This window comes from Crotalus tigris, unplaced genomic scaffold (genome assembly GCF_016545835.1).
Source record: "Crotalus tigris isolate CLP2741 ecotype Arizona unplaced genomic scaffold, ASM1654583v1 scf7180000017549.6302385, whole genome shotgun sequence".
Taxonomy (NCBI): domain Eukaryota; kingdom Metazoa; phylum Chordata; class Lepidosauria; order Squamata; family Viperidae; genus Crotalus; species Crotalus tigris.
In genome coordinates, this window is record NW_024096467.1 from 1,965,258 (window position 1) to 1,992,336 (window position 27,079).

Sequence of the window (27,079 nt, forward strand, 5' to 3'; positions counted from 1 at the left end):
TCATGTCCTACCCTCAGGTGCTTTGGAGAATACTGTAGGTCAACCCCCTCTTCTTGATACCTTGTCCTAAATATAATGATAGGATTGTACAATATAGTATCACACAAATAGGCATGACCGAGAACCAGGCCTTAAAACTATAGGGGGATCTCTTTCCAAAACTTTCTCAGTATACCAGAAAGATAGGGATCCTGGCAATTTGATCCAAAGTACCTAGAAAATATCACAAGAGGGAAGACTTGTTTTTTGTCTGTTTCTTCATTGGGGTGCCTTTGTTTGCTCACTAGCCCACTAGGTGAGAACCAAAATTATTCCCTCTAAAACAGAAGTCCCCAACCTTTTGGGCACCAGGGACCGGTTCTGGGGAGAACGGTTTTTCCATGGATGGGGCTTTGCTTGTCTGTGCGTACAGGTTGCTGGCATGCTGTGGCCTGGTACCGGTCCACGGACTGGGGGTTGGGAACCCCTGCTCTAAAAGTAATGGAACTGCATAGATATTACAATTTCAAAAAAATGCATTTAGCATTTGGGACAACTTGCCCAACACTATCAGAAGTCTTTAGCCTTTACCAGGACAGGTAGATCTCTTATGGCAAACAATACCTATGTTCTTAGCTATTCAACATTTTCAAGCCCCTTCCTCCCTTCCCTTCTTTCTCCCTCCCCCCCCCTTCCCATCCATCTTCTTTCTTTAACTTGGAGTAAAATCTGCAAAGACTTTGAGCAGTCCTTTACCGTTGCTGTTTTCATAAGCACTCAGTGGGGTTCTCTGGTCATTAAGAGCCGGTCATGGTTTGCCAGGCACATTTCAGCAATTTTGTTTGTCAAGTTGCAAAAGAAGTGATCAAAGCAGGAGTCATCCATTTGGACTGCTGGCAGGGAAAAAAGGCACATGGAAATATCTGTGTCAGATCCCTGCAGAATATTGAGAAAAATAAGTCAGCACTGCAGGGAATCAGGGAATATCATTAAGGCTTGCACATTCAGTCTTTCTTTCTTGCTCTTTAATTCATAGCTTTTATTTGTTGCCAAAACAGCAACATGAATACAAAACCAACAGTAGACTGGAAACCAGTTTGGGATCAGTGTCAAATGGGATTGAATCTGTCACTCAAGGGGACTTTTTTAGATTGTAAGCATTGTGGAAGACATCACCAGATCCAGGCATGTTTATGGATTATGTTTACAGAGGGCAGGGTATTTATATCTGTAAATACCCTGCCCTCTCTATGTGAGAGAGTCTTGTCTTGTAATTTCTTAATTATTGGGCAATAAAAGTACAGAATTGTTCACTTGCGTAATGAATTCTGTAGCTTTCTTGGTCTTTAATTCCAGAGGAAATCTAATATAAGTAGAAAGAGTGGGTGCTCACAAATCTGTCAGAATGATAGTTAGTTTGCAAAATGTGCTTGTTATTACAGATATCATATTTTTCAGCAGAATGTCATGGGCAAGTAAAGGGAGGTAGGCAACTAAAGAAAAACTTTTTTTACTTAAGGTAGTACAATGCAAGACAATGGGTGAGAACTTTTTGAAGACATGCAGGCATTAAAATATATCATAAAGTATGCTTTATGAACCACAATTACCAAGAATCATAGTTTGTTTTATCTGTAGCTTGCCAAGCAAGTAGTGAAAGCTTGATTCAGGTATCTCAAAAAGTCTTCGGCTGTGAGTTTCAAAGAAGAGCTGGTCATAGGAATGAAATGCTTCAGATATTCATTTGGCTTTATTAATAATCTGCAAAAATAACTAGCCTATCTTCCTTAAGCATGACCTACATTTCAATATTGGCTACAGGAAAAGAAAAAAAAGTCACCTTCTGCTCAGCCACCATGGAAATGCAGGATGCTATTCTTTAGCAAAGTAGAGTGTGTGAAGGGGAGGAAGCAAATATACTGTCTGTCCTCTGGTGATCCAGTTGATTTCCACAGTGATCACAGATTGTTTCCTTTTCTCTGCAGCCACCATAGAGGCCTTGTGCACTAATGGAGAGCAGACTTTGAAGACTAATAAAGAAGAATATTTGTAGTTGAGGGTTGAAATGAGCAGTCCTTAGTGCCCTGATGATATTACCTAGTCTGGGTAATGAAACATCTGCAAGAAAACAACCAACTTCAGGGAGCACCAAAGACACACACACACCTCTTTAAAGAGCCCAAAAATCAGCACACAGTATATGCCCTGAATGTAAATAGGACTCCTGACATCTGTAGAGAGTTGGGGAAAGTCCCTGTCCAAAATGTCTCAAGATTTGCCAGGAAGCTAACTCTGACCAAGACTGTTCAATATTCTGATTAAAATCAAGCAGTTTAATGGGTTTTCACCTTGTGATTCACCTGTGTCTCCTTGAGGTGAGCAGCTAAGTGAGCAATCTGTCCAGCTTGGGGTAAACTGGTGATTGCTATCATGCTTTGCTTACATGGATTCAGTGCTCTGGAGAAAATGAAGTTCCTTTGGATGCTTTACAGCCATTCCTTGAAGCCAACAGCTAACAGCACCTGAATTGCCCTGAAATTCAGCTTTCCTGATCTTGGGAGCTTGCCCGCAAAGCCCAGCTGTAAAATTTAGACAGCAATGAAACTAAAGAAGATTCTCAAACCCTTTAGAGATTGTGCAGGATTCTGTGCCAAGCTCAGCTGTTTGGAAAGTTGACGCTGAGTGCGCAAAATGAATAGCCAAGTGTCCACATTGCTGTATGAATATCTTGGGCTCCTTTGCCCAAATGTGTAATCCTGCAGTCGAGCACAGTGCCGGTGGAAAGCAGTATTATCATAAGTCAGAAGTGAACAGGTTCAATATCCTGCTGAAGGCCAACTTGCCAAAATTAAGGAGCTATTTTAAAAAAAATGTACAAGAGCATACAAATAACAAAATAGTGATAAAATGGATACAATCCAGATACAACTAGCACTATTATTATAAAATTACTATATAAAATATACTAAACAATACATAAATTGAAAAACATTAGTAAATAAAAAGTGCACCTAAAAACTCTGGTCAAAACCCAAAGCATGTAAAATAAGAATCCATGTAACTCTCTGCAATATATTTAGCTGTATGACATCAAAAGCTTTTAAAATATCATTGCCTTACATAACTTGTTAAATTGTCTGGAAACCATGCCTGCTGAATTTTACTAGCAAGACACATCAGCAAACTTCAGTGACAAATCATCAAACTTTGATACAAAATAGGAGGAAGCTCTGGGAAATTTACTCTAATATTTCTTCATTCTGTACTAAGGATAAATGAAATTTGTTGTTGTTAGTTGCGAAGTCGTGTCCGACCCATCGCGACCCCATGGACAACGTTCCTCCAGGCCTTCCTGTCCTCTACGATCTTCTGGAGTCCATGTAAGCTCACGCCTACTGCTTCAGTGACTCCATCCAGCCACCTCATTCTCTGTCATCCCATTCTTCTATTGCTCTCAATTTTTCCCAGCATTAGGCTCTTCTCCAGTGAGTTCTTCCATCTCATTAGGTGACCAAAGTATTTGAGTTTCAACTTCAGGATCTGGCCTTCTAAAGAGCAGTCAGGGTTGATCTCCTTTAGGACTGATGGATGACAAATTCCTGGCAGATCTGGACTTTATTTTACCTTGATACCTTTCAGGATTTTTATTTTGTTTTTGCTTCCTCTTTAATATCCAGAGGACCCCTTTTTTGCAGATAATGATTAAAGACCTGGTTTTAACAAAACAGAATAACAGTGTTGTAAGGGACCTTGCAGGTCTTCTAGTCCAACTCCCTGCTCCAGGGGAAACCCTATACCATTTCAGACAAATAGTTGTCCAATCTGTTCTTTAAAGACTCCAGTGATGGGAGCACTCACAACTTCTGATGCCAAGTCGTTCTACTGATTAATTGTTCCAGCTGTCAGGAAAATCTTCTTAGTTCTAGGTTGGTTCTCTTCTTGATTAGTTTCCATCCATTTCTTCTTGTCCTTCAGGTGCTTTGGAAAATAGATTGACTCCCTCTTCTTTGTGGCAGCTCCTTAGATATAAACTACCAATTCCTGCAACCATTCTTCATATGATTTAGTCTCTAATCCCCTAATCATCTTTGTCTTCCCTGCACTCTTTCTAGAATCTCAACATCTTTTTTATTTTGTGGCAATCAAAACTGGATGCAATCAAAATTGGGTGCAGTGTTCCAATTTTGTTAAGACATTGAGGTTGAACTGCTTGATATTTCCAAGCATGAATTCAGATATTTTATTTCCTGTATTTCACAAAGTGAAAAAAGTCTTACTGCTTATATTGATACAGACTTTCATGGCCAGTATCTATTGGGCAAAATTGGGCTTCAGCATTTGGTGAACATGGTCTCCACAATAGATTTTCTGATATTTTGCCAACAGCTGTGGCTGGCATCTTCAGAAGCAGGACCATCCCTCACCAATCTCTACTAGTTGGAAACTAGCTCAACTAAAGACCAATCAGCACTTGGGACAACTGACTACAAAGACAGAAGCCCAGTCACTCCTTGCTCAATTTCCTGTAGTCTGCATTGTCTCTGAAGATGCTAGCCACATCATTGGTGAAACATCTGGAAATCTGTTGTCTAGACCATGGACACTAAAGCCTGAAGCCCAACAGTGCTGCTCATTTATTTTCAAAATAAAAGGCATAAATATGTATTTGTACTTTCCTAGAGTTACCCAATGCATATGTTCAGAGTTCTGATTCTAAAACAAAACACTTCCATCCATTTACATCTCGAATATGCCATTGTTACACAAACAAATAAAATCATACCAGTAGGTTACACATTTTCCCTCCTCTTTTCTAACTAACCCATGACTGAAAAGTGAGCTAAAGATCGTGGATTACTTACTCCTAGTTCGAAGATCTGTTTTTTACAATGGAAATAACTAAAGTAGTTGAAGTCCAAGACTGTATTGAATGTGCTTGTCAGAAGCCAGTTGGAAAGGTCACAAATGGTGAGCCCATGACCCCAGATGTTGCAACTATCATAAATACATGCTGGCCCAAATTTTGATCCCATGACCATAAAGATGCTGCAATGGTTGTAAGTGCAAGGTGTCATGGTTCCGACAGACAGAGACAAATAAAGCAGAACTCTGAGGCTTGGAAATTCCTCAAAGAACATGTTTATTAGTTACAAAGTATCAGCATGTCAAAAGTGAAACCAAGTCTAAAGACACGTAACAATTGCCCAATACAAAGTTAAGAAATCCCACCCCTAAGGCTATGCAAGCAACTACATTCCCCAATACATCTTGGCAGGCTTTTCACAAAATGCCTAGCCTGTAGTCTCGGGAGCAGCCAATGACCTTGGTTCCCATGGGACAAAGATTTATTTTGATTAGTGAAGCACCTGGCAACACCCTCTCCCTTCTTTCAATGTGTCAACTGCAAATGAATAAGGAAGATGGCTGCAGCCATGCTCATTTTCAAAGTTGACACAAGGACTGGTTATAAATCACTTTTTTTCAGTACTGTTGTAACTTTGAAGAGTTGATTAATGAACCACAAGTACAATATATTGCAGTGTTCCACACATGAGGTTACTAAGGTTTAGTGATTATGAGAAGAAACTCCAGAAAAATGCACATTTGACATACCGGATTAATCTGGTATGAATCTGGGAATCCTTGTCATTTCTGCTGACTGATAATACATTGCATTGGCTGATAATTTCACCCACTAACCTCATGCAAATGTTAAATAGGAGAAAAAGGAACATCAAGCCATGTGGCACCCCACAAATCGGAGGCAGCAGATTCAACCTCTCCTCTATAGCAACACTGACTGCAACCAACCATGGAAACCCCATTCCTAGAAACTACAATCAGTCCAGAAGGATATCATGATTGATAGTTGCGATTGCTGAGTGGTTGGTAAGAGATCAACAAGAACTAAGACAATAGCACCACCCCCATCTTGAATCCACCAGTGGTCATTGACAAACATGATTAAAGATGGTCTATTTTTCTGTATAACAAAGATGTATATCAAGTAAGAAGGAAGTAGAAGAATTTTTCAGATTCTATTTTTTCCATCTTTTCAAAAATAGGGTATCAGAAAACTGTTTTAATGATTTATGCCTATTTTGAGATTTAAAATATTAATATAATCCTAACAATAGCAAAACCAGCAGTGCACATTCCTACTGCTTTGTCACTTTTTTGGAAAGTCCTTTTTTTGGGCTGCAAAAAAGCAGTGTCTGTCTCTTGCAACTCCTAGATCACTTGTTCCTGTGGTGGAGAATGGATGGCTTTTCTTGCAGAAAATGACTGGACCAACGTTTCTGGGAACATGTTTCTGACTTTGTAGTAATAATATCCATCCAGGCCACAGCATGGATGGATATTAAATTATGCTTCTCTGTTGCCTTCCTAAAATAAAAAGTCATAAAAATCAATACCTATAGATTATAAATACCTTTTTGCCCCACTACATTGCTGTATTCATCTACAAATGTGCAAAAACCATGCTGATGTTATCCATGGCACAGCTTTCATTGTGAAAAATTATATTAAAGGGAGACGTATGATATGGAGCAGCTGCTTACATACATACCGTAAATGCCGGCGTACAAGGCGACCCGGCGTATAAGACGACCCCGTCTTTATCGCCGAGCCGCATTCCTAGAATGTCATCTTATACGCCGGAAACTACCAGTATTTCCGGCGTATAAGACGACTCGGTGTATAAGACGACCCCCGTCTTTGGCGCCGATTTTAGCGCTCGCAGAAGTCGCCTTATACGCCGGCATATACGGTAGTTTTAAGGACTTTTGTGATCCATTTCAGCTGTCATCTGGATCCTCCTCAGTGAAGTAAGAAATCACATAAATAATATAGAATCACAGAATAGAAATATAGGGCCAACAGGTGGCCTAGAGGTGAAGACGCTCACCTCCCACTCAAAAGGTTGAGAGTTCAATCCTAGGCAGTGACAAATGTTTCTCTATCAGAACATAAAGAGAAAATATCTGCTGTAAATTCCATGTAGGCATCAGGAAGGGCATCTGGCCAGTAAATGCTCAGCTCCATTTAGTCACCTCGGCTCCGTCCCAATAAAAGGGATTACAGGATCATAAAAAGAAAAAAACAGAATATAATTTAAAGAAAACAGAGCCCTGGGGCACCCCACTACATACTTCCCTCCATGTAGATGCGGTTCCATTGAGGACCACACGCTGAGTACGGCCGGTCAGCCAGCTACAGATCCATCTGGTGGTGATGCTGACACCCTATTTGAAAAATGTTGTCATAGACCCTTCTTCCTTCTCTTCTCAAGGTTAAAATTCCCACTCTCTTCATTTTGTTTTTATAGACAGAATTTCTAGTCTCCTGATTCATCTATTTTGCCCTCCCACAAACCTGTTCCAGTTTCTCTGAATCTTTTAAAGCCTTGTGCCAAACCTGCAGAGAGGCGGGATCTTATCAATGCAGAAAAAAGTAGAACTATAATTTTTCATGCTTCAAAAGCTACTTGTAATCAGGATTTCCTCTTGAACATGGAATAGAAGACCTGCATAGATGATTTGATGAATTGTATATTTCCCTGATGGAGATTGTGGGTTTTGCATTATAATTTGCTTTTTCCTCATTGACTACTATAACATTTGGGAAGAAGGAATTGTGACTTAGCAAATTAAGTGAGAATACAGAAAGTGGTGATGCCAAGCACCGCCAGTTTTTATCCACTCTACTTCTACCTCCCTTGATGTAAAAAAGGAGAACATTTTTTTTTCTCTCCTGAAGTCTTTCCAGTATTCTTTCAGGCTTATTGTTCCTTCCTGACAAGAAGCCCAGAGCCAAAAGTAGATTCCTTATAGCTCTGACATTCCTTTTTCTTTTACTCGTTCATTCTGTTTGTTTTTCTGATAACTTATTTGTTTAATTACCTAGGGTCTGATATGCTTTTTTTCCCAGAAATTAAGCAGATTGCCACAAATCTGCTTTGGAACAGCAAATTAACCAGTCTTGTCCATAGATCATTTTTTGTCATTTTCCTTTGATACTTTTGCCTGATGGTAAAGGCACAAAATTGTAGTAACAGCCTTTATTTAATCCAGGAGATCAACAGAAATAAGGAAACAGTGTGTGTATATTGGAAATACATCATCACCGGGTTGGTTTCTGAGCCGGGAATAAAGAACACAATCAGTTGCTTGAATCAGAGGTGAAATTTATTCTAACACCTCAGTGCACAAAAATCAGCTGTTGAAGGTGGCCATATTAAATCTCAATAGTCCTTTATATAAAAAAGAGTTCTTTGAAAATACACAAAAGTGCACCCCCTAGGAAGTCTAAGAAAACGTACTTAGCCAGATTTCCAGGAAGAGGCATCTTTGCAGTTAAGTACCTTGCTGATTTTAATCCAGAAGGAAAAATGTGTGTATGGAGGGCTCAATTTTCTTTCCACAGGCTAACCAAGTCTGTACACTGAGTCCACTTCTGTAACAAAGGAAATTTGCCCTCAAGACCTTACTAAACTATGAATGCTGATGGCAGATTCACAGGTTTAAGCATGGAGCTTTCTTGTGATTGGACAAAATTGAAGATGGAAACCAGTTTTGAAACAAAAGGACACAGATGGGAAATAAGAGCACAAGGCCTCTTAGTTAGTGATTTTGATTTGTGTGCCAGCTTCTCCATATGCTAGTCTTCTCAGCCAAGTTCTGAGACTAGAGTCACAACCTGCACAGATTGTGGGCTGAAGGCAGGCAGACCAGTAGGACTTTCATGTCTCTCTCTTTGTCTCTTTTCACTGTTCCTCTCCAGATGGCACATGTTTCTCTCAGTTGTTCCTCTTCACAGCAGTCACTTCCCACCTAAGTTAATCTGTATCAGTTTCTGAAGCAAAAACAGATCTACATCTCATTTTTGTTCAAAAACAAGAATGCATTCTGTGCCAGCTTTGCATGAAAACAAAACTATTGGGCTCAGCTTTGAAAACAGATTTGTATACATGAGTTGTCTTTATATTCCAATTGTTGGAAAAGGGGTTTTTAAAAATACCAACCAATCAATAAATATACATAGCATAGATACATAAATATATATAAAAAGCTTCTTTTGGAGACTCTAAGACACTAACTGATACCTCAAGCTTAACCTCACAAATAGTGCCCCTCACAAACAGTTGTTTTCTGAAATTCTTGGGTTGCTGACTGAATCAGAATTTTCAGGAGAAATACCAAAGCAGTTCCAAGATCAGATTAGGAAAGTTATTACAGGCAAAGATACCTGGCAACCTGTTAGACAAGAGAAAACAACTAGATAAACTAATTCTGTTTTATTATAAAGCTACTTACAAAGAGTCTTGGTAGTCTGAAAGTAAAATTTTCCTGCTGTCATCTTTGCAACTTGCACACTTATGGAGGCCCATTCTACTATGCAGGCTAGGGCACACACACACACCCAGTCTGGGGACTAAACTTCGAGCACTCAGCAACCAGGCTGCATTTAAGGCCGAAACCATCTTTTTGCCAAAAGCTAGCATTTATGGTACTTCCATTTTTGGCAAACTATGTCCATAGTGAAACTTTGGTTCACTTAACGACCTGAGTATTTCTTTTACAATGGCTGCATTTGCTTAGCAACTCCCACAAAAAGGCCATAAAATCCGGTCAGTCATATGACCAATCCATTTAATGACCATCATAATAGGCCACTGTGATGAGGAGGCTAGATTACAACCTGTACTATAATTAAACAACCACCAAGAAGAATTAGATTTAGGCTTATGCTTAGGTTAGGTTTTCATTCATTCTTCAGGCATTGTAAGATATATGTGTATCTGCAAGTCCTGGAATGGGTGCTAGGATATCCCACTGTGAAATTTCTATGCTTGATTATAATACGTCCTCTAACTTTTCTATTTATAGTTTTTTTAAACATCTTAGGTGGTTTGGGGCAAAAGTATTGTAGAGCAAGCATATTTTTAACGAACACAATAGGAGACTTACACATTCTTTTCCTTCTTCTCTTTTCTACTCTGTAAATCACAAATCAGCTAAACAGATAGTATTAATATAGCATGTCCAGAATACACTAGGTCCGTGGTGGCGAACCTATGGCACGTGTACCACAGGTGGCACACAGAACCCTTTCTGTGGGCACGCAAGCCGTCGCCCCAGTCCTAGGCCTTCAGCTGGTTTTATAAAAGGTTTTATAAAACCTTTTTGCTTTAGGCCTCCACCACCATGTGCAAAAAAAAAAAAAAAAATCAATCAATTTCAACTTCTTGTGGGAAAAAAAAGATCTCGCAAAGTTGGAATTGATTGATTAAACTTTTTAGTCCCGCCCAGTCTACTGTTACCACTGCAGCCACGCCCACCCAATGGGCCACGCCCACCCGGCACACGATGATACATAAGTGGGTTTTGGGTTGCAGTTTGGGCACTCGGTCTCTAAAAGGTTTGCCATCACTGCTCTAGGTATTTTATATACCTTATTAGGTCAAACAAATATTTGTTAGCAAACAGATAATTGTCAGAATTCATTCAGGACTGGAAGTGAGAAAAAAAGACAGCAAAAGTGAGCTTTCTTTCTCCCTTATAGTACCATTAAAACGACCTGAATGCTTTTAAAGCAGAGAAGTGGAATAATTTTTAAAAAATGCAATATTGGTTCCTTTGTGGGTGTGTCATTGCACAAGGAGACATGAGAGGGCCAGGAAAGATTACACTGAAAGAGAACTGTCAAATTTCCTAGGGAGCGATGAGCCAGGAACATGGATATGAACTAGAATACTGCCTACCATCCTTTTTGTGACATTTGCAAGAAAAGCTAAATTGCTGTTTCCAATATCCTACATTAATCAATTCTATTCTGGCCTCTAACCTCAGTTCATTGATTATGCTTTCCTCGTGTTGAGTATATTCCCTAATAATGTTAGCACCCATTTCAAGGTTAATTGCCACACTAACCTTCTTCTTTTCTTGTTGTTTTGTTCCAGGAATTTTGCACATTCAGCACTAGCTTATCATCTTTCAGATAACCAATCAACTGCCCTCAATATAGAGTGTTTGGTTTCCCCCCCCCCCCCTTTTGGCCTTGTTTTATCCTACACGGATCAGCAGTTTTAGGACATGTACACAGAATTCCAGCAAAGGCAAAAATCTAGTGGTATGTACACTTGTCAAAATAACCCCCAAACCACCCTTTATAAAATGTGGAATCATTCCCTAGGAATATTTGAGAAGATTCTGTTTCAAAGTATGGGTGGGGTTTTGCCCGTCCTTTTTACAAGATAGCTTATGAATCGACGTTCATCACAAAGTGGATTTATAAAGTAATAGTTGCTCTTTGAATCATCATCATAATAGGGTTTTTTATGTAACATTTCAACTTTAAGCTAACATGACTTCCAATTTTCTCTGCACATTCTGTTCCATAGAATTATGGAAGCAGATTAGGATGAGAAAAATTAAAATCACTCTACAGGAAATACAATCCAAGCCAATTGTTTCCCTTTACAAGATAGGGGATATGGACTCAGTTTTGCAGACAAAACACACAGAGAAACATACATGTAACACAAATTTGGAATTCACTACCATGAATTGTGGTGCTGGCTACCAGCTTGAATGACTTGAAAAAGAGATCAGGTCAATTTATAGAAGTCATGGTTTCTGTTAAGCCAAAGAAAGGGCAGAGGAAAAGGCAATGTGAAGGTATAAAAAGGGCAGTCAGTTCAATGAAGTGGCTTCACTCTTAATGTGTAATACAGATCCTTCACTGACTTATATAGAGTACAGAGGGTCTGGAAAGCACCATGAGAGATTATTGAAGATCAATAGCTATTAGCCTTGACTGGCTTTGAAGGCCATCTGCTGGAAGACTAATGGGCTTCCTTGTGCAGTTGATTGCCCACTGTGAGAACAGATTGCTTGAGTAGATGGGGCGGGGGTCTGGCCCAGCAGGGTACAGCTCCTGTTCTTATGTTCATAAAATTGGCATAGAGTGTGTGATGCAAGCTCCATCTCTTATGTATGCCATGTGCATGAAAAAATGACATGACTGACATCATAATGCTCCATCTGCCATCTTGCTCATTTTGCTCTCATCGGTTGTTGTCCATGCTGGGAAGCTTCAATCAAATTTAAGCCAGCAGAGAGAGGGTGCTTCTTACATCTCTGTTGACACAGTTTTGATTGGATGAGATACCTGTACAAGAAGAACATAATACTTACAGAAGAAAATGAGAAAATTGCCTTTCTAAATGCAGCAGATGAAGATACACTGGATACAGAGAAGAAAGAGATGCCAAGATTTCCAATCTTCACTTAAGAAGACCATCTTAGCCTCTTTGTTTCAATATTAATAGGCTGCATTAACAGAGGGATAGAATCAAGATCACATGGAGTATTAATGTCACTTTATAATGCCTTGGTAAGGACACACTTGGAATACTGCATCCAGTTTTGGTCACCATGATGTAAAAAAGATGTTGAGACTCTAGAAAGAGTGCAGAGAAGAACAACAAAGATGATCAGGGGACTGGAGGCTAAAACATATAAGGAACTGGTTATGTCTAGTTTAATGAAGAGAAGGACTAGGGTGACATAATAGCAGTCTTCCAATATTCAGGTGTTACCACAAAGAAGAGGAAATCAAGCTATTCTCCAAAGCATCTAAAGGCAGGACAAGAAGCAATGGATGGAAATTAGTCAAGGAGAGAAGCAGCCTAGAAATAAGAAGAAGTTTCCTGACAGTTAGAACAATTAAACCTCCAGAAGTTGTAAATGCTCCAACACTGAAAGTTTTTAAGAAGAGATCGGACAACCATTTGTCTGAAATGGTATAGGGTTTCCCTTCCAACTTTGTTATTCTATTCAACACTTTACTGGATTCCTTCTGTGATGATCAGCAAGAATTTATTTGTGAAGATGTCACACTTGGAAATAAAGCTGATGAGATTTTCTTTTTAAAAAAAGATTTTCAGCTTCAGAAGATATGGAAGTGTCCAAAAAAGCCTTTTAATCAGTGAGGCAGCAGGACAAAAATAGTCAATCTCTTGATCCTTTCAAAATTGGCCTTCTGCATTTTTTAAAATAACTAAATAATCTGAATTCAATTCAAATCTGGAATGCTTTTAGCATCATTATTCTTTAGGATGTCTCTGAGCTCCACATAAGCTCCATATGCCTTTTAGAGAAACAAAAATGGAGAAATGTTTGCAGTTTGATACTTTGAAAAAAATGAAGCCTTCTCAATGTGTTGCCCCCCCCCCCCAAAAGGTAAAGATAAGCTAAGGCTGGATGAAGACTGAAAGGAAGATTTAAAGAAATAGTAGAGAAGAAACGCACACTATTGTCTTTTAATACAAATGTATTCTGTAATGACCCTGGGCTTTGATCTCTCTTCTCAGTCCCACTTTTTAAAAAATAATAATTGCAATATTTTAAAAAAGCTTTCTATGTTGTCCTTCAAACCATATGCAGATCTGTAGGAGAGGCACAGAAATAATGATTTGCATTTTTTTTACTTACCGTAAATGCCGGCGTACAAGGCGACCCGGCGTATAAGACGACCCCATCTTTATCGCTGAGCCGCATTCCTAGAATGTCATCTTATACGCCAGAAACTACCAGTATTTCCGGCGTATAAGACGACTCGGCGTATAAGACGACCCCCGTCTTTGGCGCCGATTTTAGCGCTCACAGAAGTCGCCTTATACGCCGGCATATACGGTATATCTTTTTATATTGTTTTCTAACATATGTGTTTTGTATTTTATATTCTAATATAGCCTAATGGCTAATCAATTAATATTATTATTATAGCCCAGACTAGTTTATTGCATGTTTTACAGGTGAATTGCAATAATGTACATACAGTTTATACAACATACATTTAGGAATTGGCAGTTAAAACCATGTTGACATACATGGATCTACATTTCAGCTTCCCCGGAGAACAGTTTTGTAAATGACTGTAGCATAAATTGTTCCAGTTGTATAAATACAGCAAACTATAATGGCAATAGCAATAGCAGTGACGGTTCCAAGGATGGACTGTCATGTATAAAGGACAATGTTTTGACAAGGTTCTGACAATGTTTTTAAGGTTCTTAAGTTATCTTATGTATTATCACTTTGAAAATTAATTGAGCTGAACCCTTACTCAACAAGAGTTGGTAACTCAGCTCCAGTGGTTTGAGCCCTACTGTGTGGTAGGGTGAGCTCCCAACACTTGCCTCAGCTTCTGCCAGCCTAGCAGTTTGAAAATATGTTCTGTATAAGTAGATAAATAGGTACCATTTCGGTGGGGAGACAAGCTGGAGCTTTGCATAATCAGTCAGATTCCTGATGGCTCTGAGCCTTCTGGGTTGCAGCACCCATTTGTGAGGCAGTTCTGGGAAGGAATAGAGCCTTGGGTGATACTGCAGGAAAAGCTTCTTGTCTTTCTCTTTAGTGCGAAGCCAGCTTGTCATCCTATGGCTCACCTTGAGAAGCGGGCAAGCATTTCCTGTAAAAGAGCTGGTACCTTAGCAAGCCAAATTCTTACTGTGCAATAGCATTGTGGTCTACTGACTGCTGTAACAATGCCATATGCTAATAATACTGGGATAACTCAACATCCAGGCAAGTTTAATGGATTTGTACACAAAGTTAGGAAGGGGTTTGAAGCAACATTTTTCCTGGAGTCACACTGGTTTGAGGAACTACAGGTAGTTACAACAGTTCATTTAGTGACTGTTCAAAGTTGCAACAGCAGTGAAAAAAGTGACTTATGGCCATTTTTCACAGTTACAAACTTTCCATGATCATGTGATCAAAATTAAGATGCTTGGCAACTGGTTCATATTTATGACTGTTGCTGTGTCCCAAGATCATGTGATTTACCTTTTGCGACCTTCTGACAAGCAAAGTCAATGAGGAAGCCAGATTTATTTAATAACTTGGTTACTAACTTATCAACTGCAGTGATTCACCTAACAACTGAGGCAAGAAAGGTAGTAAAATGGGGCAAAATTCACTTAACAAATGTCTCACATAGCAACAGAAATTTTGGACTCAATTGTTGTCATAAGTCGAGGACTACCTGTACTGACAGCAGGGGCCCTTCTGTGCCTTTTTGCCTTGGAGTCTGATGTCAAATATCCAGGCTGTAGGCATTCAAGATGCTCCATCATATCTCTGCCCTATGTCAGCATCATAATTGAAGTATAGTTTTTCTTCATGATTTATGCAGTCAGAAGACTCTTGCTCATTTGTCTTACAGCTTGTGCCAAGGAAACATTTTGGAGCACATGACAGCCTCTGCATTGTCCTTGTCTACCAGGAATTAATGGAAATTTCTCTGATGAAATAAGAATTATATAGTTTTGATTTGCTTCTTCAGCAGACACCCTCTGTATTCACCAATGCCTTCTATAATTCAAGCACATTCTTTAAATCAGGCATGCCAACAAAAAAAAATCATAAATTTCTCAATGACTTGCTGAAAAGTAAAAAATTCTGCACATTTATGGCCAAATACTACTATAACTATATACTGTATTCTGAAAAACTGTAGACATGAATCTGAATACATACATATATGTAAGTCTCCTACACATATAGTTTTGCTCAATGAATTGGCCTTTATAATAAATCATTTTTCATGCCAAAAAAATCTTCATTCTTCTATCTGCAGCATGGCAGGGTGCCTCAAAGGACATTTTGAAAAGTACTACAATGGGATATGCAAGTGTACACATGGCTGATGTTGTTGCAAAATATGTGATGCCTGTTTGTGTGACCCAAGATTGTATAGTTATTTCTGACACCTAAGTAAGTCTAGTCACTAAATGTTCTAGTTAGGGAAGTTAAAGCCCCAGAGGGATATTTCAGCCTTTGGAAAATATTCTGTCAAACAGCGGTTTGATATTTGAAAGGGGTTTATTTCTTCATTTTTTTTTCTTTAACAATTCAAAACAGCTTACAGCCTAATTTTAGAAAACAGTCATAAAAATACCATACAGATTAAACTTCTGGACGTTAAGAATATTCACTTAAAATGGAAGAAAAGTGTGCCATTATCTGATCAGTTTGCACAAGCTTACTTTGAAAGATTGTCTTTTAATAGTCCATTAAATTGTTCTGCCTCAACCCTCTGTCCTTCAAATAGTCTCGGATGAGCTGAAGTCTCGGAAGAACTGGCAGATGCAAAGCTGAGGAAAATTATTCAATTTAAAATTTCTTTTGATGTTTGAAGGATTTGTGCAATTATTCAGGTAACAAGCTTTCATGGATTATTTTTAAGGCATGTATTTGTACTGCCAGCAAATAGCAGATATCTCCTTAAAGAAGCATCTCCTTCACACTGAAACATATCTGCTACATCATATATGATTGACATCAAAATCTATCCAGATTTAATTCAAATGAAATCTGATTGTGAAGTAAGCAAGAGGTACAAAAGGAACAAATTTTGATGTCAAGCTCAATTGCACTGAATTTACAGTATATTTCTTCCAGTTTTCATCATTATTATTTTGAATAGACACGACTAACCTTTTTGTGACAAAGATAGTTCAAGAGTTGCAGAGGGGAGAGTAATGTTGCAGTGCAAGCACGGGTGTATCAGATAGGTGCCAAAGTCAAGATTTTCAATCTCTTCCCTAAATTCTTTAGAGGTTTTTGGATGGAAGGTTATATTTTTTTTAAAAAAATAGACTCCCTGTTCGTTTGCTTTCTATATTACTTGACATAGATTTTTCCAATGGTTTCTGTCTCATCATAGCAGGCCATTAATTGTAAGCAATACTGATAAAAAGGGTTCTTTAGACCAGGGTGTCAAGCTTGGCAATTTTAAGATTTATGGACTTCAGCTCCCAGAATTCCTCAGCCAGCCATGCTGGGACTTAAGTCCACGAGTCTTAAAGTTGCCAAGCCATAACTATGGAGCTTGAAGGCTGTATGTGATCTTGAAACTGCATGTTTTAGACTCTTGCTCTAAAGAATGGATTGTCCCTGGGAATAATCAAATACTACATTCTTGGGGAAGGGGAGGGGTATTCCTAGAAATGGTGCTACATCATTCAAAAATTCTTTTCGTCAAAATGTGTATTTGCAAGTGCATTTTGAAACTTACCAAAGAAATATTCAGAAAATGTAAAAGACAATTAATGCGTACGTTCTTACATAATGGGCTGGAAACCACTTTTACTTATACCTAAACATTGCTTTCCTCTCAGAGTGGCGTTATTTTGGAGCAGCTGGTCAACCAAAAGGCAGTTGTCCTTATATTTTTTGGAAAAAATGCCAAAGCCATAAATATTTAAGGGGGGGGGGAAAGTGAATGAAAAAAAAATAATGATTTGCGGGGGGGGGGGTAAGAAAAAAAAATCAGAATTCTTCAGCTTAGTCTTACGTTCCAGCTAACAAAGACAATTATCCAATAGGTTAGGAACCATAATTTAAAAGGTCTGTGTGATTTAAAATGATGGATTTAAATTATTCCCAGGTTCAGGAGTCATAGTTCTACAAATACTAGAAGAGAATTTTAAGTATATGATTCATCTTAATCTCCATTTCCAAGCAGATTCCTTCAAATACTCAACAGAAAAATTTTTACAAACATTGATAAAATTTCATTGGGACAGTGATAATTATTGACAGGTTCAGAGAAAATACTTCTTTGCCCAATGACTGCTAAGCTTGGAGAATTCATTATATGAGGAAAAATGATGGGATTGTCTCTCTGATAAATATGCTTAAAAGATGTTATATTTTCTGGAAGCTTAGCTCGGTAACCTTGAGAGAAAAGATCAGCATTTGTTTAATTGCTGATTGGAAGTATCAGTTAACGGGAAATAAATCCTCCTTTCTTCCTTAATATATCTGTTTCCAAGTGTATCTGTGCTTGTGGAGAGAGGGGAATTTTGTACCAAAAATAAATATATTTCCAAACTTTATAATAAAAGCTGAATAGCCAACTACATAAATCAGGAGGCTGGAAGACAATTTACTACCCTTAGAAAGAAGCAGAGGAGAAATTAATCTTTTTAAAGATTTTATATGGGGATTATATACTCTCTTCCCCACAAATGATTCAAATTGTAAAGACCAGTAGCTGACCTGAATTTGATATCTTAAATCACCATACAAAAGTAAAAAAGCATTGTATAAAGTCACAGTTTCCAGAAATCATAATTCTATTAATATTTTCTTTGCTTGTATTCACACAATCCAGCAGATGCATTCACATAAATGCTAAAGTTAATATTTTGGGTATTTGTCTTTCTGTCTTTCTTGACATCTGAAATGATATAAGAGGAAGTAAAGAAGTCTGTCTGTCAGTGCTGTGTGGATCCACTTTGTTGGGTGACTTTATGATTTAGTGTATTTTGTTAAAGTTCAGCAAGCCTCTATCCTCCTAGCCTTTCATAAAATACTGAAGACCCTCAAACACTGGGATAGGAGGCATGTTGAAAACTTTACTTGGCACCAAATTTTCTTTTAACTGTGTATGGCTTTAATAGTTTCAGTATTATTTTTATATAGTTTTAATTTTTCTTTGGGGAGTTCAGTATAAGATAGATAGATAGATTAGATAGATTAGATAGATTAGATAGATTATTTATTTATTTATTTATTTATGAGACTTATATACCGCTTTAAGTGTAAGCACTCTCTAAGCGGTGTACACCAGTAAGCAATGTATATATATATTTACATTGCCCCCAACAATCTGGGTCCTCATTTTACCTACCCCGGAAGGATGGAAGGCTGAGTCAACCTTGAGCCGGTGAGATTTGAACCGCTGACCTGCTGAACACTAGATAGATAGATAGATAGATAGATAGATAGATAGATAGATAGATAGATAGATAGATAGATAGATAGATAGGCAGGCAGGCAGGCAGGCAGGCAGGCAGGCAGGCAGGCAGGCAGGCAGGCAGGCAGGCAGGCAGGCAGGCAGATAAGAGCCCTTTCCATATGCACGAGCCTTTGTTAGCTGAATCATGCTTACCATTTTGAAGGTAATTATTGTTGCTTTGGACACTTGTTATAGATGATCTTTTTATTGTGATGTTAGTGAGATTTTTATTTATTTATTTTTGTCTTTGGCTAGGTTTGTATTGGTTGTATGCCTCTCAATGTCCTCCATGATGGGAAGATTATAAATGCAGCCAGAGAATTAATTTGAGTTCTGTTTTTGTTCATTGTATGGTGTATACCCAGACATTGGATTAACTCAGTTCATAAGTTCAGCAACTTGGGCATGAGAGATGATGCCTATGGTGGAGGACTTGGAGTTCCCAGGAAGGAGGGGGTGGGAGAGAAGAAACAGCACAGGCTGAAGCTGGATAGGAGACAGAGGGAAGAGAGTTCGGATAGCCACTCCCTAGAATTTCCCAATGTATAACCATTTAGATAAGAGTAGTAAGAGTTTAGTCTGACAAGATTCTGTCTATTGTGTGTAAGCAAATAAAGAACTGAACTCTGGGGCTGAATTTTTCCATGTCATTCTTGGGCTAAGCTTGCCATTGTGTGAACACAAGCACCTTTGCTTTTCTCCTGAATTGTGTCTTTTGTCCCAAGAAAACAGCTCCAAAAGGGGAAAAGATTGGTTCTCCTTTCCTTACTACTGTTGTTCAGCTACAAAAGTTCTTCTCCTTCTACGGATGTGCAGCTTTCCTAAGTCAAATGCATATTTAACCTCAGAGGGTTTAATTCTATTCTATCCTATTCTACGCTTCTTTCCGAGCTACAATATTTTTCACTACACAGTACAAGTCCCTGCATTGCTATAACTATTCTTTTACATGCAGCAGTGAAGAAGGCAGTTGAAAACTAATGCCCCAACTTTTGGAAATGCACACTGTAAATCAGGAGTCTTCAAACTTAGCCCTTTTATGACTTGTGGACTGAGGAATTCTGGAAGTTGAAGTCCACAAGTCATAAAAGGGCCAAGTTTGAAGACCCCCGGCGTAAATCATACTCAGAAGCCAGTAAGGTAGTCTTCCCTTAGCAGTGCACCATCATGATTTTAAACAGTTATTTGTACAGATGTGTCATTTCTGTGCCACCTGCCTAAGAGTAATGTTTGGGTGCCTCGGTGCTGAGTTACATGATGTTTCAGGTCTCCTCACACACAGCAAGCCATTAAGGAGTGGCTTGTATGAGAGTTGTTCTCTCTTCTCTGAAGCAGATGGTTTTGTTTGAATTAATAGATCTAAGTGACAAGTGCTGTCTGCTTATCTCATTTCAGCATTCCCTGCTGGTTACCATGGAAAAAAAAATGTGTACTGCAATGCAGCTGTAACAGCAGCGATCCATGTAACCCCATCATTGGTCTATGCATATGTTCCTCAACTTGGATTGGCTATGGCAGTAAGCAGTGAAAGCCAAAACCTCCATTATCGGCACCAGTTCTTTCTATCTCACTGGCCAGAATCGAAATTCTGAAGTACTAGTTCAGCAACTGCTTAAGCAATTAAACTTTGTTGAGTTTTTTCTTTTCTCATTGCTAATCTTACCACTTTTGAAATAGTATATAGTATAGTGAATAGTATATTCATAGGTTTATACAGCCCAACTAGCAATAATTCTTAATTATCTAAATGTCAAATCACTGATATAAGGTGCAGAACGTAACTCTGTCATGATGCATCAGCTATTGCAGGTGAAAAGCCTTTTCAGGCAGAACAATTCTGCTGTCCCGCCACCCCATTTTCAGTCTGATTTTAATTCCAATTCAATACCCCAGTGGGAGTATTTTATTTTATTAAATTGGCCAGGGCTGCTCATTCCAGTAGACTCTGGAGTATGAGTAGAAAGGGATTTTTTTTTTCTTAATTTCCCATGGGTCTAATCCAACAACAGTCAACTATTGATTGTTTTATTCAGCTATTGAATAAAAACATGGAGACCGTGAAATCAGAAAGAATGATTTATCACAAAAGCTTTTTTTAAAAAAACATACCTTGGTACTCGGCTGCTTTGAAACTCACCAAATTTGGTATGTGACACATTTTGATGAGAAAATTGTTTGTTTGGTACTCGATACGTAAGCTAGAACTTGTCGGTGTTGGTTGCCTTGTGACTCACTACCCGTTTCAGCTGAAACAAAAGATCATGCAGTAGTCCCTGCCCTTTGCACATTCTCTTGCAAAATTATTTTTGCTTCTGTGGTCATTTTGTACATTTTTGCACTTTTTTCTCATCGGTACAAGAAAGTGAAGTTTTTATTTTATATAACCTATTTATTAATTTTTAGGTTTATTTCTCATGTAAAGACAATGTGCATTATCTTTGGTTTGCAAACACATTAAATTTATTTACATTATTTCCTTATGGGAAAAATGTGTTTGGTACTCATTGTTTTTAGTACTCTGTATCAATCTTCACAGTGGTTGGAAGATGCTAATTTTTTATAGTTGGTCAAGGAACTTGTGATCCTCCAGCCATTGTTGAGCTACAGATCCCACAATCATTACTGTTGGTTATGTAGATTGAGACAATGGAACTTGGAGTCCAGAACATTTGGGATGCTACAGATTACTTCTACGTCAAACAAGAAAGACCTGCTTAGTTTTACCATAGTGTTTGTTATATTTTACAACTGCATTAGACAAGTGCTAGAATGCTGGTGTAGAGTTTGAAGAAACAGAACAAAAAGAGTATTAAAACTTTTGAACTTGAATCCCATGAACAATCAAGAAAGCAAACAAATGAACATTGAACAAATCAACTTGAGGCACAAATTACCAGTCAAAGGAAGGAAAGAAAATAAAAATAAGACCAGCAGAAAAGTTGATGGATTCAGTCAGAGTTCTGATGGGTGTTGGAAAACCTTTAGGACAGGGGTGTCAAACTGCCGGCCTGCGGGCCAGACGTGTCATGCAGAAACCGCGCCCACCCCATTGCCGGCAATGGTAAAAAAGTGCCGATACGTCATGCGATGTTACGTGACATCGCGAGTTTGACATGTCTGCTGTAGGACCAGGTTAGGGACAGAGTATCATAGAGGAATATCCACCCATGTGGTTTCTAGGAGTTGACACTGACTTGATAGCACATAATGAATGAGTGTATCAATCTTTGTGGTTTCACTAGACTAGGATTGTGTAATCCATAGACAAATTTATTTATTTTATTTATTTTTATTTTTAAAATTTATAAGCCGCCCCACTCCTGAAGGACTCTGGGCGGCTAACAATAAAAAACACATAAAACATAACAAAACAAACAATGCAAAGACAGTCATCCAGAGGTCAGGTTTTATAAACCCCAGGCCTGCCGGAAAAGCCAGGTCTAAAGTAGCTTACGGAAGACCAACAGGGTGGGAGCGGTCCTAATCTCCGGGGGTTGCTGGTTCCAAAGCGTGGGCGCCATCACAGAGAAGGCCCTCCTCCACAGCCCCACCAAATGGCACTGCTTGGCCGACGGCCTGAAGGAGGCCCAGCCTGTGGGATCTAACCGGACGTAGGGAACTATGAGGTAGTAGGCAGTCTCGCAAATGTAAGGACCCACCCCACTTTGCATCTTAAGAAGACAGAACTCTTGGAATAGTTCTTCCAACAGGAATCCTTTATTAAGAGAAAATGGTTGCAGGCATGCTAGACAGGACTTGGGGTCCAAGCTCTCCCATTCAAGGTTTTAAGGGGTTCCCCAGTAGTCCCACCCAATCAACCCCCCTTCCAGTGATGGTTTCAAGTATCACAATTCCACCTCCTTTCTTCTTTCTTCCGTCTGGATGGAGACTTCAGATACTACATGAAAGGCAATTACCCTTCTTTGATATGTTAACGCTTAGAGGTTACAATAAACACACATTCAGCTCTTTGAAGTGTAAAGAAGGAAGTGAGGGCCATAAAGCCCCTTTGCTCTCCCCCTTCTCTCCCTCTTATGGCAGAATCCAGAGAAGGCAGAATTGGGAGTTTCTATATTTGATAATTTAAAGATGAAATATAATTGGATTCTGACACTGGCCCTGAGCCATATAGGGCTTTAAAGGTAATGACCAACACCTTGAATTGGACCCGAAGACCAATAGGCAGCCAGTGCAGCTCACGGAGGATAAACTATTTTTAAGGTATTTTGGTGGAATCCCCTAATTTGTCTTCCTTGCTTAAAGGCATTTTGCTCTCCTCCCAGTACCAATTCCCAAAATGTAAACTTAAAAATTTATCATACACCAACTTTCAGATTCTTTATGTTAAAATCTGTGAAGTGAATGGCTATATAAATTTGAAAGATAAATATAATGACAGCATCCACACATTGCAATGTTACACACACACACACACACACACACACACACACACACACATATTATCTTCTACAGTATGAGAACAAGTGGTAGTTTATACAATTGGAGAATTTCCAGAAATGTTTGCAGATCTATACTTCATTTTAGCCCCTGTGTAATTTTGTCTATGCAAGATTCCAAAGAAACTGTTGATCATAAATGTAAATGTAATTGCCAGTGGTAAAATAAACATGTGATTATGTGAGTGGAGCCTGCATTTTTGCACCTGGCTGAACAGGAACCTTTGTTGAGAAAAAGGATCTTTATCTTATCTTAATCTTTATCCTATCTTTAGCTTTTCTTTAGCTTATCTATCTTATCTTCCTGCCACTCCCTCCCTCTAAATGTTGGAATTATGGATTTATTAACAGTGATGCAATCTGCTGATTTTAAGCATGATATAATGATTGTATTGGTCAAAACATCAGACTTACGTAATTTACCAGCCAAATATATGCTTGGAAAATCCAGATAAGCAGATCCTGGCTTTCAGTCATGGTTAAAGAAATGCAGAAATGTAGGACAGGAGAATGCGTATTTTTCTTCCATGGAATAAATTTCATCTACCCAACTGTGTCGGAAGTTAATTATAGCACCTGAGTTTTTTTCTCTGCTAAACTAACATTCTTCTTTAATCTTTTAATCCTACCTAGGTGGGAATTAGTAACACTTAATATCAGTGCTGATGGACAGTATTCATTAACTACAATTAATGTTACAGAGTAAAGAGAGAATAGTAAGCTGGAAAAGAAGATAAAATTCTACAGCTTGCAACTAACCTATGCTTCATAGAAAATGCCTAACTGGTAAGGGTAAAGTTATTGCAGAGGTATAAAACTTTCTAATCTTATTTAGCTGTAACTTGGGCTGATTTTCCAATGTTTAACTTGTACAAACTGAGCTGATTGAATAGTTTACAATTCAGGATTTTGTTTTACTTGAGACTAGCAGTTTGATCCTATAATATATATTTCCCAAAGATAATTTCCATTTAATTTAATGGGTCTTATTCTATTGCAAATGTTTGTGGGATTGCAGCTTCAGCTTTGGAAGTGTTTAAAGGAAGAATATTTTTGTAATAGATTCTAAAGAAGCTTAAAAAAGGTCAATCAAAAGTCTAGTAATGAAAGACAAATTTCTCTGAAACATAGTGAGGTCATGTTTGCTTGCTATTCTTAAATCAGAGGATGAAAATTAGGTAGGTAGGCAAATAGGTGGGTAGGCGGATGAATGGGTGTGATGGGATTTGATCAAATCAAGTGCGAGAATCCATTTACTCTGGTTTGCATCTTTGCCTGTTTATTTGCATCTATTTTCTTTCCATTTCTCCCCTCAAGAGCCATATTCAGAACCCTATTTTACTCCTTGCAAATTGTTGAGAACTCTGCTATAACGTTCAAGGAAATAGATAACCTATTCTATAACAAACCTCACCCTAGTCGTGAAAAGCATGGATTGTGGTCATTTATATTGGAAATTTCAAGAATTTATTAAGAATCTATAGTAGGCATCCTCTGGAACTCACTGAGGTTTTGTGATATAAACATAGAATTTGACTAGCCGGCGCCCTGAAACAGGGATATTCCCCCAAGTTAAAAGGCACTATTCTGTTCTATTTATTTCTATTGCTGCTTGTTTTGCTTAATTTTGTTTTTATTTCACTCTTTTGGCTGTTAGCTCCTTTGACAGCAATTTGCTGCTGGAAAGGCAAGATATAAATTCTTAAATGAGATGGTTTAGAATCATGTTCCTGTTTGCTAATCCATTGCTTTCTGTGCACTGCTGGATAGAGGGAGAAAAGCACACTTAAAGAGATAATCCATCTTTAAGTGAATGCCTTGCAGGAAAGGGTTTCTTATTGGTGTACTGTTAAAGCCAGTGTGTTCTGCACTAAATCAGTTTGCTATGCAAACTTATTTTATTCGTTTTTTAAGATAGGACAGAGGAGTGTGTGTCCTTATTCTATATGCTATGTGGCAACCATCATATCTTTGTGGGCGTATGCTGCCATCTTGTGGAAACATAGTTTCAATGATGGGCAAAATAAAATACAGTCAAGCTGAAAGCAAAAAAAGGTTCATTCAGACAATGTTAGTACCATAATGCTCCTATTGAAATTAAAAAAGCTGTAACTTATTTGTGTCTCAAGAGCAAGATTTAATCATAGACAAAGACTAAATGGCTAAGACTGTCCACTAAAAATTTACTAAAGATATAGAAAGAGACCGTTCTGCAACTGTTGGCATGGGGGAAATTTGTGGCAGTATTCATAGGTAGCTTACACTGCCCATTTTATAATTTTGTAAAACATAAATTTCAACAATACAATATGTCTTGTAATTGCCGCTGCAATAATGACTTTTGGTTGTGATGCAGAGGAAAGTGAGGATCATGAATAGGCCAAGAATGTATTGTGCACACTCACTGAAATGCCAGCAATGCATGTTGCTTTTCTAGGATCTCATTAAGAAAAAGAATCCTTGTCATTTATGCTGCACTTAGCCCAGGGATGCTATATTTCTCCCAATTTCTTCCTGCCACTTCAGAAGAACACATATCTTTAGAAGCTTCCTTCTAAAGAAGTTTCTAAAACTGGAACTCTTTTCCCTTACTGGAACAGAGGCAGAACTGCAGAGTTACAATGATATCTGCATCTTTCTCTCTAGATTAAAAAAAATGTGTTGGTGTGCATGCATACAGATCTAATGAAAAAGGCCTGGGATGCAAATGGATCAAGCAGCAGAATAGAAATACAAACACATGTGCATGCACACACATAGACAGAGAGAGACCCCTATCTTCCTTTTGGGAATGTAATCAGGAAGAGACAAAATCAGTCAAATTACCATAAGGCCACAGTCAGGTTTGATTCGAGATGACATTATAAATTAAAATCAGATACAGCATTAAGACCAGTCAACCTGATAATTAGATTGACTCAATTGATGTCTATCCAAGGAATAATTGGGAACTATTGGCTATTGAGCATGGAGGACTTTGAGGTTCTCTTAGTCCATGTTCAGAATGAACATTGAGAAAAATCATATTTCAAATGACAAATAAGCTTCCTTCTCTGGTTTCTATCAAACTCTGATTCAAGGAAGGTATGTTATCTTTGAGATGTTGAGAGAAACCTATTTTTTTTTCTTTTTACAACCCTGTAATCCAGGATCTTAAATTCAGTGGAGACCTCTCTTCCTGTCCAGTTGCTGTCATCGTGGGAGGCTAACCATCATAACCAATTACAATAATGAGAGTACAAACATAGGGTGAAGATTTTTTGTGTTCTATTTCCCCAAATGTATTCTCCAATCTGCATCCTCCAATACCCAACCCTTCTTCTCTTCATTCCTCTATTGGTTGGTAGAAGAATCCCTGCTATCTCTTGAGTTATTGAGTATGTTAATGTAATCCCAATGAATTACTTTATGGAATAGTACCATACATGAGAGCTCTATTATTAAAAGGGAGAAGGGAAGGAGATACAATATGATACATGCATAATGATTGATTGAATGATTGACTGATTGATATGTGAAGTCAGAATGGTGTCAACTCTTAGCAACCACATAATATTTTCTCCATAATGATCTGTCCTCAACCTGGTTTATCAAATTAACAGTGTATCCATTGCTGCTGAGTCTACCCATCTCCTCCTGGTTGTTCTCTTCTCTTTACTTTTATTTTTCCCAGGAAAAATGATTTGTTGGATGATACATTTTTTGACTATCCAATTCTAGGACATCCCAAACCTACAGTGAATAGTTTTTATGTACAAAAATGATTGGAAAGAAACAAACAGACGATAAACATTTCAAAAGAATCTGAAATCCCCAGACACATTTGT

The 27,079-nt window shown here is 38.3% G+C and overlaps 1 long non-coding RNA gene across 3 annotated transcripts in view; it reads left to right on the top strand.

Annotated features, from left to right (window-relative positions):
* The window catches only part of LOC120305496, a 95,560-nt gene that overhangs the window by 35,542 nt on the left and 32,939 nt on the right, over positions 1–27,079 (top strand). For 2 of the 3 annotated variants that reach the window (XR_005556057.1, XR_005556055.1), the window contains one exon: positions 1,965–3,297. The exons of the other annotated variant lie outside the window; for it this stretch is intronic. This is a non-coding gene — a long non-coding RNA (uncharacterized LOC120305496). Of the gene's footprint in view, positions 1–1,964; positions 3,298–27,079 lie in introns of those variants that run through there. 3 annotated transcript variants of the gene reach the window in all.